The sequence below is a fragment of the Eriocheir sinensis genome, chromosome 26 (genome assembly GCF_024679095.1).
Source record: "Eriocheir sinensis breed Jianghai 21 chromosome 26, ASM2467909v1, whole genome shotgun sequence".
NCBI classification, from domain to species: domain Eukaryota; kingdom Metazoa; phylum Arthropoda; class Malacostraca; order Decapoda; family Varunidae; genus Eriocheir; species Eriocheir sinensis.
This window is the reverse complement of record NC_066534.1, coordinates 3,367,760-3,387,577: the sequence shown is the minus strand read 5'-3', so window position 1 is coordinate 3,387,577 and position 19,818 is coordinate 3,367,760. Positions and strand designations below refer to the sequence as shown.

The following is a 19,818-nucleotide window of genomic DNA, read 5'->3' as shown; positions in this document are numbered from 1 at the left end:
CCACAGGCTGTATGAAGGCATACTTCCAGCAGGAAGGAATGGTAGATGTTGACAGGCAGAGGCGAAAGAGTTTATCCAGGCAGGGTGTCAGCACGGAAGCACAGTTTTTAAGGACAATAGGAGGCACTCCATCAGGTCCATAAGCCTTCTGAGGATTGAGGCCAGAGAGGGCATAGAAAACATCATTCTTAAGAATCTTAATAACAGGCATAAAGGAGTCAGAGGGGGGATGAGTAGGAGGAATATGCCCAGAATCGTCCAGAGTGGAGTTTTTAGAGAAAGTTTGAGAGAAGAGTTCAGCCTTAGAGATAGATGAAACGGCAGTGCTGCCGTCAGGACTAAGGAGAGGAGGGCAAAATGAAAAAGTGGAGTTGGAGGAGATGTTTTTGGCTAGATGCCAGAAGTCACGGGAAGAATTAGAAAAAGCAAGGTTTTGGCATTTTCTATCAATGAAGGAGTTTTTGGTAAGTCGGAGAATAGATTTGGCACGATTCCGGGCGGAAATGTAAAGATCATGGTTAGCGGGAGTTCGAAGGCTCTGGTATCTTTTGTGAGCTTCCTCTCTATCTTTGACAGCACGAGAACAAGCGTGATTAAATATAGGCTATATAAATATATATATATATATATATATATATATATATATATATATATATATATATATATATATATATAGATATCTATATATATATATATATATATATATATATATATATATATATATATATATATATCGATAGAGTCTGCTTTCTAAACTGCCCTCTTTCGGATTCTATCCTTCTCTCTGTTCCTTTATCTCCAGTTTCCTTTCCGGCCGTTCTATCTCTGCTGTGGTAGACGGTCACTGGTCTTCCACTAAACCTATTAACAGTGGTGTTCCACAGGGCTCTGTCCCATATCCCACTCTCTTCCTGTTATTAATAAATGATTTTCTTTTCATAACAAATTGTCATATCCACTCATACGTTGATGACTCCACTCTGCATTATTCAACTGCTTTCAACAGAAGACCTTCTCAACAGGAATTACATGACTCCAGGCTGGAGGCTGCAGAACGCTTAACCTCAGACCTTACTATCATTTCCGATTGGGGTAAAGGAACCTTGTGTTCTTCAATGCCTCAAAAACCCAATTTCTCCACCTATCAACACGAGGCAATCTTCCAAACACCTATCCCCTATTCTTCGACAACACTCAGCTGTCGCCTTCTTCAACACTAAATATCCTCGGTCTATCCTTAACTCAAAATCTTAACTGGAAACTTTACATCTCTCTTACTAAATCAGCTTCCTCGAGGTTGGGCGTTCTATCGTCTCCGCCAGTTCTTCTCCCCCGCACAGGTGCTATCCATATACAGGGGCCTTGTCCGCCCTCGTAATGAGTATGCATCTCACGTGTGGGGGGGGCTCCACTCACACAGCTCTCTTGGACAGAGTGGAGTCTAAGGCTCTTCGTCTCATCAGCTCTCCTCCTCTTACTGATTGTCTTCTACCTCTTAATTTCCGCCGCCATGTTGCCTCTCTCCATCTTCTATCGATATTTTCACGCTGACTGCTCTTCTTAACTTGCTAACTGCATGCCTCCCCCGCTCCTGCGGCCCCGCTGCACGCGACTTTCTGCTGTCCAAACCCCTTATGCAAGAGTTAACCAGCATCTTCACTCTTTCATCCCTCACGCTGGTAAACTCTGGGGGGGGGGGGGGGGCACAAACTCCCCCAGGAAGGACTCCCCTTCTGGCTGCCGACCTGAGAGGTGTCTTAATAACTCCTCGAGCCTTTTTCTTCTCAATTTCTGCAACATTCGCTGTCTTCGTTCTAATTTTCATTCTTTGGAACACCATCTTTCCTCCTCTAATCCTCATCTTCTCTTCCTCACCGAAACACAGTTTCTGAGGCTACTGACAGCAATCTCTACTCTGTTCCCTCCTACTATCTCTATCCTAAATTTCAATCCAACGCTGGATGTTGCGTCGACGTGCGCAATGACATCACTTGCTCTCGTGCCCAAGACCTGGACTCTTCAGAATTTTCCACCATCTGGCTAAGACTTCATTGTCATTCTATTACTAAATACATCTGTGCTGTTTATCTCTCACCTAACTCTACCAACTATGTAAAATTCTTTGACTATTTGAACTCTAAAGTGGAGCACATCTTGACTCACTCTTTCTTCGTTGAAATCTCCATCTTGGGAGATTTCAATGTTCACCACCAGCTTTGGCTTTCATCCTCTTTCACTGACCATCCTGGTGAACAAGCCTACAACTTTGCTATCCTCAACGACCTAGAGCAGTTGTTCCAGCACCCTACACGTATTCCCGACCGTCTTGGAGACCGGCCCAACATTCTAGACCTCTTCCTTACCTCAAACCCTTCTGCGTATTCTGTCAAATTGTTCTCTCCGTTGGGCTCCTCCGATCACAATCTTATTTCTGCATCCTGTCCTATCGCTCCTGTACATCCTCTGGACCCACCAAAGAGGCGATGTTTCTGGCATTTTGCTTCAGCTCGGTGGGACGACCTGAGGATGTACTTTTCCGATTTCCCGTGGAATGATTATTGCTTCCAGGATAGAGACCCCTCTGTGTGTGCTCAGCGCATCACAGAGGTGATTGTCTCTGGAATGGAGGCATACATTCCTCGTTCTTTCTCTACTCCTCACGCTAAAAAGCCTTGGTTTAATCACGCTTGTTCTCGTGCTGTCAGTGATAGAGAGGTAGCTCACAAAAGGTACCAGAGCCTTCAAACTAATGCTAATTATGAACTTTACATTTCTGCCCGAAATCGTGCCAAATCTATTCTCAGACTAACCAATAATTCTTTAATTAAAATAAAATGACAAACCTTGCTTTCTAATTCTTCCCGTGACTTCTGGCATCTAGCCAAAACATCTCCTCCAACTTCACTTCTTCATTTTTCCTCCACGTCTCATCTATCTCTAAGGCTGAACTCTTCTCTCAAACTTTTCTAAAAACTCCACTCTGGACGATTCTGGGCATATTCCTCCTACTCATCCCCCTCTGACTCCTTTATGCCTGTTATAAAGATTCTTCAAAATGATGTTTTCTACCCTCTGGCCTCGATCCTCAGAAGGCTTATGGACCTGATGGAGTGCCTCCTATTGTCCTTAAAAACTGTGCCTCCGTGCTGTCACCCTGCCTGGTCAAACTCTTTCGCCTCTGCCTGTCAACATCTACCTTTCCTTCTTGCTGGAAGTATGCCTTCACACAGCCTGTGCCTAAGAAGGGTGACCGTTCCAATCCCTGAAACTACCGTCCTATAGCTTTACTTTCTTGTCTATCTAAAGCTTTTGAATCAATCCTTAACCGGAAGATTCAAAAGCAGCTTTCCACTTCTGACCTTCTATCTGATCGCCAGTATGGGTTCCGCAAGGGGCGTTCTACTGGTGATCTCCTAGCCTTCTTAACTGACTCTTGGTCATCCTCTCTTAGCCGTTTCGGTGAAACTTTTGCTATTGCGCTGGACATATCAAAAGCTTTTGATAGGGTCTGGCACAAATCTTTGCTTTCCAAACTACCCTCCTACGGTTTCTATCCTTCTCTCTGTACCTTTATCTCCAGTTTCCTTTCTGACCGTTCTATTTCTGCCGTGGTAGACGGTCACTGTTCTTCCCCTAAATCTATTAACAGTGGTGTCCCACAGGGTTCTGTCCTATCTCCCACTCTTTTTCTGTTGTTCATTGATGATCTTCTTTCCAAAATGAGCTGTCCTATCCATTCCTACGCCGATGATTCCACTCTACATTACTCAACTTCTTTTAATAGAAGGCCCACCCTACAGGAACTTAACGACTCAAGGCTGGAGGCTGCAGAACGCTTAGCCTCAGACCTTACTATTATTTCCGATTGGGGCAAGAGGAACCTGGGTTTCTTGAACGCCTCAAAAACACAGTTTCTCCACCTATCCACTCGACACAATCTTCCAAACAACTATCCCCTATTCTTTGACAACACCCAGCTATCACCTTCCTCAACACTAAACATCCTCGGTCTATCCTTAACTGAAAATCTCAACTGTAAACTTCATATCTCATCTCTTACTAAATCAGCTTCCTCGAGGCTGGGCGTTCTGTACCGTCTCCGCCAGTTCTTCTCCCCTGCACAGTTGCTGTCCATATACAGGAGCCTTGTCCGCCCTCGTATGAAGTATGCATCTCATGTGTGGGGGGGGCTCCACTCACACAGCTCTTCTGGACAGAGTGGAGGCTAAGGCTCTTCGTCTCATCAGCTCTCCTCCTCATACTGATAGTCTTCTACCTCTTAAATTCCGCCGCAATTTTGCCTCTCTTTCTATCTTCTATCGATATTTCCACGCTGACTTCTCTTCTGAACTTGCTAACTGCATGCCTCCCCCCCTCCCGCGGCCCCGCTGCACTCGACTTTCTACTCATGCTCATCCCTATACTGTCCAAACCCCTTATGCAAGAGTTAAGCAGCATCTTCACTCTTTCATCCCTCACGCTGGTAAACTCTGGAACAATTTTCCTTCATCTGTTTTCCTCCTGCCTACGACTTGAACTCTTTCAAGAGGAGGGTATCAGGACATCTCTCCTCCCGTATTTGATCTTGCTTTCGGCCACCCCTTTTGTTTCTTTTTTAGGAGCAGCGAGTAGCGGGCTTTTTTTTATTATTGTTTTCTTTTTTTGTGTGCCCTTAAGCTGCCTCATTTGTTGTGAAAAGAAAAAAAAAACTTTCTGTAACAACTCCACTCTGGACGATTCTGGGCATATTCCTCCTACTCCTCCCCCCTCTGTCTCTTTCATGACTGTTATTAAGAATCTTAAAAATTATGTCTTCTATGTCCTCTCTGGCCTGAACTCTCAGAAGGCTTATGGACCTGATGGAGTACCTCCTATTGTCATTAAAAACTGTGCTTCCGTGCTGACACCCTGCCTGGTCAAACTCTTTCGTCTCTGCCTATCAACATCTACCTTTCCTTCCTGCTGGAAGTACGCCTTCGTACAACCTGTGCCTAAGAAGGGTGACCGTTCCAATCCCTCAAACTACCGCCCTATAGCTTTACTTTCCTGTCTATCCAAATCTTTTGAATCAATCCTTAACCGGAAGATTCAAAAGCATCTTTGCACTTCTAACCTTCTATCTGATCGCCAGTATGGGTTCCGTAAGGGGCGTTCTACTGGTGATCTTCTTGCTCTCTTAACTGACTCTTGGTCATCCTCTCTTAGCCGTTTCGGTGAAACGTTCTCAGTTGCGCTTGACATATCGAAAGCCTTCGATAGAGTCTGGCACAAGTCTTTGCTTTCTAAACTGCCCTCTTTCGGATTCTATCCCTCTCTCTGTACCTTTATCTCCAGTTTCCTCTCCGGCCGTTCTATCTCTGCTGTGGTAGATGGTCACTGTTCTTCTCCTAAACCTATCAACTGTGGTGTTCCAAAAGGCTCTGTTCTATCACCCACTCTCTTCCTATTATTCATCATTGATCTTCTTCCTATAACAAAATGTCCTATCCATTCATACGTTTATGATTCCACTCTGCAATATTCAATTGCTGTCAACAGAAGACCCTCTCAACAGGAATTACATGACTCCAGGCTGGAGGCTGCAGAACGCTTAACCTCAGACCTTGCTATCATTTCCGATTGGGGTAGGACTTGTAGGGATTGTCGTTTTGGACCTTTTTCTTTGTCCCGGGATTCCGGGATAAAATTAGCCCTAATCCCGGGATCCCGGGATTTCCCGGGATTTTCAATTGTCTAAAATTGCACATTATACCTAGTTTCACGTTCAGATTTTTGATGTGCTTAACATTAATAGATATGCAAAAATATTACTGTAGATTGACTGTCTTATTAATTCCACTTAATATTTAATTCCAAATTTTCAGCATACACTTTGTTTCTCAACAAAGTAAAAGGAATAAGAATAAGAGCTAGTATATGCTGCGTTTACTACTTTTTATTCTGCTTCCGAATTCCAATGTGAATGACAATGTGAATTATAGTTCATTATCGCTGATAAAGAAAGAAAGAAAAAAAAACCATTTGTTTCCATGTATACCCAGTGAAATGAAAAGAGTACTTAATGACAGAAAATTTAATAAAAATAAATGAAGAAAAATTAAACGTATGCATTCTTTATTTATAATATGAACTAAATGATTAAGAAGTATCTCATAGAATAAGATCTTATTTAACACAAGCAAATTTCCATAAAATGAAAGCAATAAATGACAGTAAGTTTAATCAAATGAATGAATAAAAAATAAAACATACATGTTCTGCATTCCTGTGTAATTTGTCTTTTTTTTTATACTTAATTTCATGATTTTTCATCTCGGGATTTCCCGGGATTTGCAAAAATATCCCGGGATTATTAAACCTTGAAAATTGTCCGGGATCCCGGGATCCCGGGATACAAACCCTAGGTAGAAGGAACCTTGTGTCCTTCAATGCCTCAAAAACTCAATTTCTCCACCTATCAACTTAGTTATAGTAGTTGTAATTATATCAGTGTATTATTATTATCATTAAATATTACCATGGATTAGGAATGCATGTATAGTGGAAAATACCCACTTCAGAGAGATCACGCCACTTTTATAGGAATGTCATCTGTCAGTGTTTATCGTCCGTTCGTTCTCGGTATGTGTAACAAACACTTCGTCACCTCAGCGGTCACCTTGTCTAACGTGACCAATTGTAATGTCATTATTTTCCAAGTCTCTGACGTCACTCCTTCCTGAGAGCTCGACTGACACAGACCTATTGTCTCGGCTCTCTCTCCAACGCCCCCTGTATTTAAGGTTTAAGAATACATTTCACCTAAAGCAGCGAGTGTTTCCCTCACGGCCTGTTCGCTCACCAAGACCCTGTCTGAGCTCCACGCAACCAAGCCTATCACCGTTACATTATTGGTGATCAGCGGTGCTCCAACGTGCCCTAGCCATCGCTAACTCATCTGTTCTACAGCGCTACAAGCCACAAGAATTCACAGAACAGGGGACAGGTGTTACGTTACAGGCGTTACGTTACAAGGAAGGAGTCACAAGCAGCCAGTTCCGAGTCTACAGGCCGTCAAGCCACAGGCCAACTCCATTCGTCGGGCTACGAGCTCACTGCAAGCCACCTGTTACGCAGCAAGAGTCACGCCCTAGGGCCAACCAACGCCCACTGTCACACCCACCAACCAACGCCCACTACGGCAACACCGCCGCACCACAACGGCAACACTGCCACTGCCAGGACCGTCGCCCAAACCTCCTACGGCAACAATCAATCAAGGGCAAGCTCGAACATCTACCGGGTGACTACAAGCAATTACCACCTCGGGCGCCCGTTCCATAACCAGGCCGCCAAATCTACTAGCGCTGCTTCGTTACACTCAAAATACGGAGAACACCGCAGCCGTCCTACGTCTGGCAAGGAGTCCGGGAGCCGCTTCAAGCAACGCCTGCTCAGCACAATTCTACAACACCTCCCGGCTTCCTCAGTGGTCCGCCATCACCCCCAGCTTCTACGCTTCAACGCACAACCGCCGACATCCTGCCGTTTCTCCACGACTCCAGGACCTTGACACCATAAGGCCGCGTCCTGCCTTCGTCGCCAGTACTACAATATCACCGGTATTGTTCCTTACACTGTTTTTTCAGAAGTGCTGATTAAGCTCATTGCGTTTCATTCACTAACAGCGCACGATTCTGATAATTCTTTGTATCTAACACTGTTAGTCATCCATAATTGTGAGAGTCAACGATCGTACGCGCACGATATTGATCATTATCAGGTCTCTTGTATCGTATTTGTATTGTACTGTTGTATTTTCCTCACGCAATTCAACTTCCTTAGTTTAACCTACACTCCGTTTTCTTTTCGCCGCTCGGAAGAAAACCACCTTTTCAAGGCATACTCATTTATTCCTTAATAACCATCTCCTCTTGTTTTTAGGGGTACTGTGCAAATATAAATTCAGCCTACTTGCTAACCCTCTCCTCTTGTTTTTAGGGGTACTGTGCAAATATTAATTCAGCCTACTTGCTAACCATCTCCTCTTGTTTTTAGGGGTACTGTGCAAATATCAATTCAGACGCGTTCCGTATATATTTACAGCTAATAAACTATGATAATATATTGTCGCTGAGTTGAGCCAAGTTATGAACAAAGAGACTCTCGCTAAACTCGGCGACACTTTTAAGCATTTAACACAAACCACAGAAGAAGGGGAAGTGGAACACGATACAAACACCGATGAACTTAATAATGTAAGATTACGTTCAGGCACTCATTATTCATCAATTCCAGAACGCAGGGATCATTCACCTCCGAGTTCGTCAGGATACTTACCCCCCACTCAACCAATCACAATGCCTCACGATCCACCTCCTCCGCCCCCTCCTGCCGGGGGCACCTCTCACTTGCAACCTCCGATTCGGGTCATTCCAACTCACGCCAGTATCCGACAGTTTGCCGGCAGTGAGTCAGACTATTCGGAAAGACAGTTCCTAGATCTATGTGAGTCTCCCATCGTAAATTCCTCCATTACGGAAGATCATGATAAAATTGCGTTCATTCGGTCCCGGTTACTACCAGGCTCTCGGGCACTAAATTTGATGCAGTCCTCGGCGTTTGCTTCGGGGGACATTGGAGTAAACTATGAGATCTTTAAAAAGAACTTCATCAAAATCTTTATGGGCGGTAGTAAACCAAGCATCGTTAGACAGATGGCCCACACGGTCGATTCCCTCCAAAAGAATTCCTCAACAAAACCGATTTGGGACGCCATGACTGAGGCAAATCAGCTGGCAGTTGACTGTGTCAAAAGTCTAGAAGACGTGCAATGGCTCCCACAGGGCAGTATGCAAAAACAACAGGTGAAGACCGTCTTGGAGTTGTTTTTTTTATTTATTCATATTTCAGAAAAAAACCGCCGTTCTGCCCTTCCCTTGACCTTCAAACCAGGCGGGAAGTTGGTTGACTTCGTCTCAGAGTTAGAAGTCAAGGTTCAAGAACACACTCACAATCAGCCTCTAGCAGCAGTCGCAGCATTGCATTCACAAAGTAAGGCATCTCTCACCTGTAGGTTTTGCAAACAGTCAGGACATTCCGAGAGTACATGCTTCTCGAAACGTAGGGACTCAACACACTCTACACAGGGATCTGATAGGAGATCAGGGGGGTACAGAGGCAGCCATCACTCATCTCACAGGAACCATAGGCCAACCCATCAGCGGAAGACTGCCTTTTGCCATGTCCACGGGAATTGTTTTCATGATACAGACAGTTGTTATGCAATACAAAAGGCCAGAGAGGACCAGAAGAGCAAATCTCCGGCAGACAGTAAAACAAACCCCTCCACTTCTCAAAATAAAAAGGCATGACTCCGTGACAGCCACAAGGCATACATCCAAGTATCCCATAAGGACGATACTAATTGGGAGCAACTTGACTCAGTCATTGCCGCCTTGGGACGGACAAGCATAATTGCCCTCCCTTGCAAGGTGGGCAAAATTTCACTCACCTTAGCGGTGGACACAGGTGCGACAGTCAACGTAATCTCAGACTCCGCTTACAGGTCACTGACACGACAGGCGAGAGGGGGAAATTGGCCGCTACAAGAGAACGACCTGAATGTGATAGGCGTGACAGGCACCGCGTTGGGAATCCTAGGGCGAGTACCACTAACAGTCAGCTTACATGAAAAGGTATGTCCCTTTCGAGATTTCTTTTATGTATCTAGCAGGTTTGCTTTACCTGTAGATGGGATCTTAGGAATAAACGCCATTAAAGACCTGCACATAACCGTAAACCCTGAGAGCAACGCGATCGTGTATCAAGGACGACGCATACAGGGGATGGTAAATCCATCGCCTATGTCACCAGTAGTCCCGCCCTCAGAAGGGGAAAATGACCAATCCACCACAGACTCAGGGTCTGCCACCGCCCAAGTGTCACCTCTTACGGTCAAACCACACGAAAACATTACAGACTTGTGGCGGACAGTAACGGCAGTCGTAGAAGGACCTCAAATAGTCCCGGATCGTGCTGCAAAACTTGTTAATATCAGGTTACCTAACGCCCCTCCGACGGGAAGTGATGTGTGCATTGAATGCGCACCACACATACACCGGGTGACGGTGGAGGTAACTCTCGCGACAGTCAAGGAGGGAGGTATTGCAGAGGCATTGGTAATAAACACGTCAGGATCCCCTGTATCCTTAAAACACGGTGTTAGATTATGCCAGCGTCTAGTTTATGGGAAAAATGTAGCCTCGGAACCAGCTGAATACCCTTCAGCCCAAGTCTCAGGCATAACCTCGGCGTGTCAGGATCCTCACAAACAAGACACAGCTAATTTAGAGGCGTTCCTCAAAGTTGCACGCTATTCCGAAATGAAGCCTACCTTAGTCCAGGTGCTGGAACAATATAGGCTTGCTCTACCAGGCGTGCCGCTTGGAGTTACGCAGTGTGCTGAACACCACATTAAGTTAAAACCCAATACCAATCCTGTATATATAAATGCATACAAACTCCCACACAGTCAAAGGGAAGTAGTGCAGCAGCTTATATCTGATATGTTAGAACAAGGTGTCATCAAAGAATCGAACTCACCGTGAAATTCACCCTTGTTTCTGGTTCCAAAGAAAGACGGTTCTTACCGTCCTGTGATAGATTTCCGGAGTGTTAACAACGCGACCGTGGATGATCATTTTCCGCTTCCCGTTCTGAAAGATCTTCTGATGTGTCTCGGTAGAGGAAATAAAGTCTTTACGAGTCTAGATCTGGTCAGTGGCTACTGGCACCTGCCTATGGCCCCCGAGTCCCGTGAAATAACGGCTTTCAGAACGCCTCATGGCCCCTAAGAGTGGACGAGGATGCCGTTCGGGCTCAAAGGAGCTCCCTTGACCTTCCAAAGGACAATGAATAGTATTTTTGGGGACTTGCTGGGCAACTCTGTCTATGTGTATTTAGACGACATCATCAGAGCGAGTAAAGACGTGCATGCACACATGGAAACACTAAAAGCAGTCCTACACAGACTTCAAGAGGTAGGATTAAAGCTCAAACTCACCAAATGTGAATTCTTAAAGCCTCGGATCAAGTTCTTGGGGCATGTCGTGGACGAATTCGGCATCCACACAGTGGACGACAAAATAAAAGCTATTGCCGAGTTCCCTCAACCAACGTCTACAGACAATATACGGTCTTTCTTGGGAGTCGCAGGTTACTTCAGGCCTTTCATTAAGGACTTCGCAGCACGCGCGAGTCCCCTAACCCATCTATTAAAGAAAGATGTACCATTTCAGTGGGTCCCCGCTCAACAAACGAGCTTTGAGGATCTAAAGAAAGCGCTTACACAGGCTCCGGTCCTTGTCTTTCCAGATTTCAAGGACCCCTTTCAGCTTTGTACCGACGCTTCGGCCAGTGGACTAGGAGCCGCTCTTATGCAAACAGATAAGTCCGGCAAAAAGCATGTAATAGCGTTTGCCAGTCGAGTACTAACCGCTCCGGAAAAGAACTATTCTGTTACCCACCTAGAGGCTCTTGCAATTGTATGGACTTTGAAGCATTTTGGAGACATAGTGATGGGGTACAAAATTGTGCTGTACACGGACCACGCGGCCATCACTGATCTTTTTAAGGGAAAAAACCTACACGGTCGTCTGGCAAGATGGTTCTTAACGATCCAAGCATACAATCCGGAAATAAAATATATCACCGGGAAAACAAATGTGGTCGCAGATGCCTTATCGCGAAATATTCCAATAGGTGCGATTACCAACTCAGAGGTCATCCACAACTTCACTTCACCTGAGCTACACACTGCTCAGCGAGAACACCCAGTGTGGAAGAGGGTAATTTACGCCCTAGAGTCGGGAGACGAAACAAACCTTCCAGAATTGCCAGTTCCCTTTTCACAATTTTTCCTGTCAGAGGACAACCTCCTTTGTAGGTCATGGCCAACCAAACCAGTATCTATAGAACAACTGGTCATCCCAGACAAATACGTCCCCGTGACGCTTAAGCTGGTCCATGACACACCCATTGCGGGTCACCCAGGAAGGAACAAGACACTGTCTGTCACCAGACAGAAATACTACTGGCCCACATTACAGGTTGATGTGGAAAAATATGTCGCACAATGCGTCGTTTGTGCTAAGCACAAGGGGTCCGTGAAAGAGCCAGCACCTATGTTGCAATACCCAGTACCAGAGGCGCCATGGGATGTTGTAAATATAGACTTATTACAGCTCCCCCAGAGCCAACATGGTTCGCGCTACTTATTAGTGTGCGTCGACCAGTTCTCTAGGTTCCTAGTTCTAGCGCCTCTCAAGGACAAGACAGCCACACGCGTGGCACATGCCCTCGTGACTCACGTGTTGTGTCCCCATTCGTCTCCTCGAATTTTTTTGAGTGACAATGGCACCGAGTTTAGAAACACGGTATTGGACGAAATATGCGCTCAGTTTAACATCACGCAATCCTTCATCACAGCTTACCACCCAGCTGCTAATGGGTTGGCGGAGAGGGCTAATTCTAAAATCTTACAGGTCCTCAGACCTATCGTGAACGATCTCCACGATAACTGGGAGGATTGGCTACCGCATATAGCCGCTTCCATAAATACGTCGGTAAACGACTCTACGGAGAAATCTCCGTACTACATCCTATATGGGGTGGAGAAACGTCTTCGTACGACCTCCTAACAAAACCACACCAACCTTTCTATAACATTGATAAGTACGCGCAACAGCAGATGCATATTTTTTCTAAAATACACTCAGAGGTTAGGAGTACGTTAAAAGCTACAAAGGTTGAAATGATGTCAAAACAACACAAAAGGGCCGTCCCGGTGGAAATAAAAGAGGGTGACACAGTAATGATAAAGCAAGCGGAAAGGTTTACATGGTTTACATGGTTTACATTATTTCTACTTTCCTCAGTCCTTCTATGTGTCAGTAATCTGCCCGGAGGGTACCACTTATCAAAAGATAATTGGTCACTATGCCATAGCGGAAGCATGCTATATCCGCTCCACTAACATAACAACGTACCCATCACGGATCCGTTTGGTTTTCACTGCCAATATTTCCCATCGAGTGTTTCCTCTGCGGTCTCTCGATAACATTCACTTCTCCAGCATCTTTTATGTGACTAATTCCCTTAATTCATTGTCTTTTGCAAACGAAACAGAGTTTGCAGAAACCCTGGAGGAAACGCTGCCTGAATATTTGCACCTCACCTACTTGTACCCTGGAATTTTTGTGCCAATGGTTCTGATGTTCGTCAGTCTCGTCGTCGTGTGCTACCTTCTTAGGAGGAATTCTGTCCTGCACGATTATTTTGTTATTCAAACGAGGCGACAGGATGCAGGGAAGTCACTGGCAAAGTAGTTTTTTTTTTTTCTCACGCAAGAAAAATGCAAGAAAAGTGTCATTCTCCTGCTCCTGTGCCTTAACATTGTACTATGCTTCCCACCTTTTATTATTATTATTATTTTTTTTTTGGAAGCTGGATGAGCATTTCATGTTCTGTAACTATGCCACTTGTCAACTACAGATACTTGTGTCTTTGTTTATCCATTGAGAGATTTTTTTTCTATGGATTATATCACACACGCTGGTGTTACCTCTCATTATTTATGTCATTACTACACGAATATTCTTGCATAGCCATTGTTTGAATGTACTTGTGCCATAAGCAGTCTACTCAACACGATCACACTATGTATGGTCAACTACTAGTTAGATTTTTTTTTAATGTCGCGAGGTCGCGATCAATGGTAGGTGACCGAGCAGTGTTATAGTAGTTGTAATTATATCAGTGTATTATTATTATCATTATATATTACCATGGATTAGGAATGCATGTATAGTGGAAAATATCCACTTCAGAGAGATCACGCCACCTTTATAGGAATGTCATCCGTCAGTGTTTATCGTCCGTTCGTTCTCGGTATATGTAACAAACACTTCGTCACCTCAGCGGTCACCTTGACTTACGTGACCAATTGTAATTTCATTATTTTCCAAGTCTCTAACGTCACTCCTTCCTGAGAGCTCGACTGACACAGACCTATTGTCTCGGCTCTCTCTCCAACGCTCCCTGTATTTTAGGTTTAAGAATATATTTCACCTAAAGCAGCGAGTGTTTCCCTCACGCCCTGTTCGCTCACCAAGACCCTGTCTGAGCTCCACGCAACCAAGCCTTTCACCGTTACAACTTGACACAATCTTCCAAGCACCTATCTCCTATTCTTCGACAACACCCAGCTGTCACCTTCTTCAACATTAAATATCCTCGGTCTATCCTTAACTCAAAATCTTAACTGGAAACTTTACATCTCTCTTACTAAATCAGCTTCCTCGAGGTTGGGCGTTCTATATCGTCTCCGCCAGTTCTTCTCCCCCGCACAGTTGCTATCCATATACAGGGGCCTTGTCCGCCCTCGTATGGAGTATGCATCTCACGTGTGGGGGGGCTCCATTCACACAGCTCTTCTGGACAGAGTGGAGTCTAAGGCTCTTCGTCTCATCAGCTCTCCTCCTTTTACTGATAGCCTTCTACCTCTCAAATTCCACAGCCATGTTGCCTCCCAATCTATCTTCTATCGATATTTTCACGCTGACTGCTCTTCTTAACTTGCTAACTGCATGCCTCCCCCCCCTTCATGCGGCCCCACCGCACATGACTTTCTACTCAAGCTCATCCCTTTACTGTCCAAATTCCTTGCGCACGAGTCAACCAGCATCTTCACTTTTTCATCCCTCATGCTGGTAATCTCTGGAACGATCTTCCTTCATAAGAACATAAGAACGCAGGAGTCTGCAAGAGGCCGGTAGGCCTGTACGAGGCAGCTCCTTTGACCCTAAGCTCCCGTGTATCTAACCCCACCTAATATCGCTGTCCATGAATTTATCTAGTCTATTTTTGAATGTGACAATTGTATAAATATTCCAATACTCTCACAATCTCCAACAACACAACAACACACACACACAACTTTCTCTTCCCACACACACTACACCACAACTCTCATACAATTCAACACCTAACCCATCCATGTCATTCCACATTTAACCCACCCCCCGTTTCACCCGACACGTTTCACCTCTCTGCAGCTCAGTTCTGTATTTCCTCCTGCCTACGATTTGAACTCATTCATGAGGAAGGTATCAGGACACCTCTTCTCACGTAATTGACTGCTCTTTCGGCCACCTCTTCGGTTTCTTTACAAGAGCAGCGAGTAGCGGGCTTTTTTTTTTATTGTTGTTTCCTTTTTTTGTGTGCCCTTGTGCTGTCTCCTTTGCTGTAAAAAAAATCTTCCTTCATCTGTATTTCCTCCTGCCTACGACTTGAACTCCTTCGAGAGGAGGGTATCTGGACACCTCTCCTCCCGAAATTGACCTCTCTTTCGGCCACCTCTTTGGATTCATTTTAGGAGCAGCGAGTAGCGGGCTTTTGTTATTATTGTTTCCTATTTTTGTGCCCTTGAGCTGTCTCTTTTGTTGATATATATATATATATATATATATATATATATATATATATAGATATATATATATATATATATATATATATATATATATATATATGGCTTGTGCCAGATTTAGGGGGTAGCAATAGGCATCTCCAGTGAACTGTAGCCATTTGCGGTTGAGGTTATTTCGGTTGATGAGATTGAGCTTCATGCCTCTTGTCTCTGCTTCTACCCAGATATGTGAGATCGAAGAGAAGGAGGTGTTCTAGGCCAAACTCGACTCTGTATTAGGGCAGTGTCCCAATCAGGAGACATTTGTTGTCTTGGGTGACCTCAATGCAACTACTAGTACTGACAGAGTTGGCTTTGAGCAATATGTTGGGAACAATGGTTCTGGTAATATATACATCAATAACTCTTTTTATGAACTTTGCAAGATCCAGGAGATTGAGGATTGCAAGCTTTTGATACTAGAAACTGAAGCTGTACCGCTGGAGTTGATATAGCAATGCCTAGGGGATAGCTAAGGAGATTGACCACATCCTCATAGGCAATCGCTGGAGAATTCTTTATAACTGCAGGGTTTTCCGGAATGCTGCGTTCTTTGTTACAGATGACAGGATTGTTGTTGCATCACTGAAGTTTCATGTCAGCTCAAGAAGAATCTCGACATACAACAATACTGTGTTCCATCTCGAGAGGTTGAAAGATCAGGCCTGTGCAGTGACGGTCCCAACTCTGTTCAATGTGGTCAGTACCCTTGACTCTGTAGAACTGTGGGATACCTTTAAACGTGAAACTCTTCAAGATGTAAAGAGTGTATTGTAGAGCCCCGGAGATCTAGGAGTGGATTTGCCTCAGTGAAGACGCTGGGGAATATTGAGGATAGTCGCACTGTCAGGCTTGCTGGGAATCGGAACCATTATAGGGCTCTGTCGCGGTAAAGTTTTGAACCGGGTCAAGGCGTGGCTTAGCAATAGGCTGTGAAATCTCTTGAGGAGAGACAAGGATATATTATATGCTAGGGGTCTTGTTGAGGAAGTCGAGGGCCATTTCAATGCGAATGACCTTCGACCCGCTTACCGAACCCTGAAGAAGCTCCCCTCCGAGACTGCCTCTCAGGTGAGCGTTATACGGATAGCAGATGGCTGCCACGTGTTGGACATGGATGGGCAGGGTGCTCGTTGGGCTGAGTACTTTGGACAGTTATTCACAGCGGACCCTTCAAGTTGGTAGCTTCCAGTTGCTAGGTTGCAGGTGGCGGATGCTGATTCACTCATCGACGAAAGCCCATCCTTTCTTTTCGAGGTCTGAAAGGACGTGGCAATGTTGAGAGGAGGACAGGCACCTGGTATCTGTAACATCAGTGCAAAGCTGCTCAAAGCTGGAGGTGAGGCTATGATTCGCTGGTTGCACGCGGTCTAGACTGCAGTACGGCAATTTGATACCATTTCTCTTAACTGGAAGAGGGGGTTGGTCGTCCCTATCTGGAAAGGGAAAGGGGACCGTCAGGACTGCATCAACCACTGTGGTAGTGTGACAGGCCAGGTGCTTGCCCATCAATTGCAGATGCGGATTCGTAGCACCCTGTTGAAACTGCAGAGACCTGAATAGTCTGGATTCTTGCCTGGTAAGTCGACAACTGACCGTATCCCAGCGCTTCGCGCACTTGTGGAATGCAGACGTGAGTTTTGACAGAGGATACTATCTTGCACTCTAGGTCGATCTCAAGAAGGCGTTTGATTCAATGCATCGCGAGGCACTCTGGGATCTCCTGCGACTCCGTGGGATTCCTACAAGGACCAATGGTTTGCTATTTGATCTGTATTCTGCAACTGAGAGGGCTGTGAAATCTGTGTGTGTGGAGGGGAGGGGGGGGGGGGGTCCACCTACTTTCTAGTGAACGTGAGAGTGAGGTAGGGTTTTGTCCTTGCCCCATCGGTTTTCAACAACAACCAGGCTCACCGACCTTTTTTTGCCGATGATGCAGTAATCTTTACGAAGCCACTGGAGGTTTTAGTGATGACTTTCTAGGAACTTCGGGTCTCCTGGGCCAAGACATAGGTACAGGATAGCAAAAAGGAACTATGAGATCAAAGTAGCAAATGAGGCGAAAAGTAATCCTAAGGGCTTCTTTCAGATGTATAGAACAAAAACAAGGGAGAAAATTGGACCGCTGAAAAAAAAACACAGGCGAGCTAGTGGAAAATTACGAAAATATGAGCACATTGCTGAACGACTACTTCCTTTCAGTATTCACACAAGAGGATCGAACGACTATTCCGGAAAGGGTTCAGGTGTACGAGGGCGGGGATGGCGATAAATTGAGGAATATAATCATTACCAGGCAAGTAGTTCAGGATGAGATAGATAAGCTTACGAAGAATAAGTCGCCAGGTCCTGACGGGATATTTCCGAGGGTATTAAAGGAATTAGGTGATGTACTCAGTGACCCACTAACCGACATCTTTAAGATGTCGGTAAATACTGGTTATGTGCCCAGCCTATGGAAAGTAGTTAATGTGACGCCGATTTTCAAAAAGGGGGACAGGTCAGATGCTTCAAACTATCGCCCAATTAGCTTAACATCGGTTATAGGCAAGATGCCTGAGTCCATAATAGCCAGGAACATTCGGGAGCATCTAGAGAAACAGCTTAATTCACGACTTGCAGCATGGGTTCACGAAAGGTAGGTCATGCCTCACCAATCTCTTGTCCTTCTACAATAAAGTATTTGAGGCGGTAGACAGAGATGAAAATTATGATGTAATCTATCTTGATTTTAGTAAAGCGTTTGACAAAGTTCCTCACCAACGACTGTTGCTTAAATTACAGGCTCACGGAGTAGAGGGTAAAGTTTTGAACCGGGTCAAGGCGTGGCTTAGCAATAGGAAGCAAAGAGTGCAAATCAATGGTAATAGATCTGACTGGGGATGTGTTACGAGTGGGGTCCCACAAGGTTCGGTATTAGGTCCACTTTTGTTTATTATTTATATCAATGACTTAGATACAGGAATTAGTAGTGATGTCAGTAAGTTTGCAGATGATACCAAGATCGGTAGAGTAATTGAGTCGGATCAGGACGCTAGTATTCTCCAGGATGAACTAAACAGATTGTATGACTGGGCGGATAAATGGCAGATGGAGTTCAATGTAGGGAAGTGCAGTATTCTGAGTGTAGGTAGGAACAACCACTCTCATAACTATTGCTTAAATGACACTCTCATAACCAGGTCTGGGTGCGAGAGAGATTTAGGGGTCTTGGTGAGCTCTGATCTCCGTCCAAGGGCACAATGCATTCAAGCTAGAAATCGAGCAAATAGGGTACTGGGATTTATTTCAAGGAGCGTAAGCAACAGAAGCGCCGAAGTCTTCCTCAAACTATATTTAGCATTAGTTAGACCTCATCTTGACTATACGGTTCAGTTCTGGTCACCTTACTATAGAATGGATATCAAAATGTTAGAATCGGTGCAGAGGAGGATGACTAAGATGATTCACGGGTTGAGAAACTTGCCATACGAGGAAAGACTCAAACAGTTAAACTTGCATCCTCTAGAAAGGCGAAGGGTACGTGGAGACATGATCGAGGTTTATAAATGGATGAAGGGCTTTAATAAGGGGGATATTCATAAGGTTTTGTTGGTAAGAGAACCGGGTAGGACACGAAGTAATGGGTTTAAACTGGATAAATTCAGATTCAACAGGGACATAGGCAAAAATTGGTTAACTAACAGGGTGGTGGATGAGTGGAATAGGCTTAGCAGTCATGTGGTGAGTGCCAATACAATTGTCACATTCAAAAATAGATTAGATAAATTTATGGACAGCGATATTAGGTGGGGTTAGATACACGGGAGCTTAGGTTTAAAGGGGCTGCCTGGTACAGGCCTACCGGCCTCTTGCAGACTCCTACGTTCTTATGTTCTTATGTGTTTTGAGGCATGCTAGATGAAACATTACAATCTGTTCATGCGTGTAGCGAGGACACTAAGATCATGTAAAATTTCACATACCTTGGTAGCATAGTTCAGAACAACAGAGAGTCTTGCCAGGAAGTCTTAAGGCGGATTGGCTTGGCCCACGATGTTATGAACTCGCTCAGCACGTGATATAACGTTGTCGATACCTGTGTAGGAGGGCAAATGTCCGGATTTTTGAGTCGCCTACGCACACTGTCGTACTGTTTGGCAGTGAGATATGGACATTAAGAGTGACTTAGAAAGGCGGATTGATGCCTTCGGTAGTAACTGACTACGTAGAATCATGGGATACCGCTGGAACGACTTTTTGTCAAACCGGCGACCACTCCGTGAGATTGATTAGACATATATTATTCGCCTCGTCCGTCAGTGCCAACTGAA

At 44.9% G+C, this 19,818-nt stretch overlaps 1 protein-coding gene across 1 annotated transcript in view; it reads right to left on the bottom strand.

Moving 5' to 3' along the window:
* The window catches only part of LOC127003709 (juvenile hormone acid O-methyltransferase-like), a 75,880-nt gene that overhangs the window by 18,430 nt on the left and 37,632 nt on the right, over window positions 1-19,818 (bottom strand). The gene's annotated exons all lie outside the window — the stretch shown is intronic.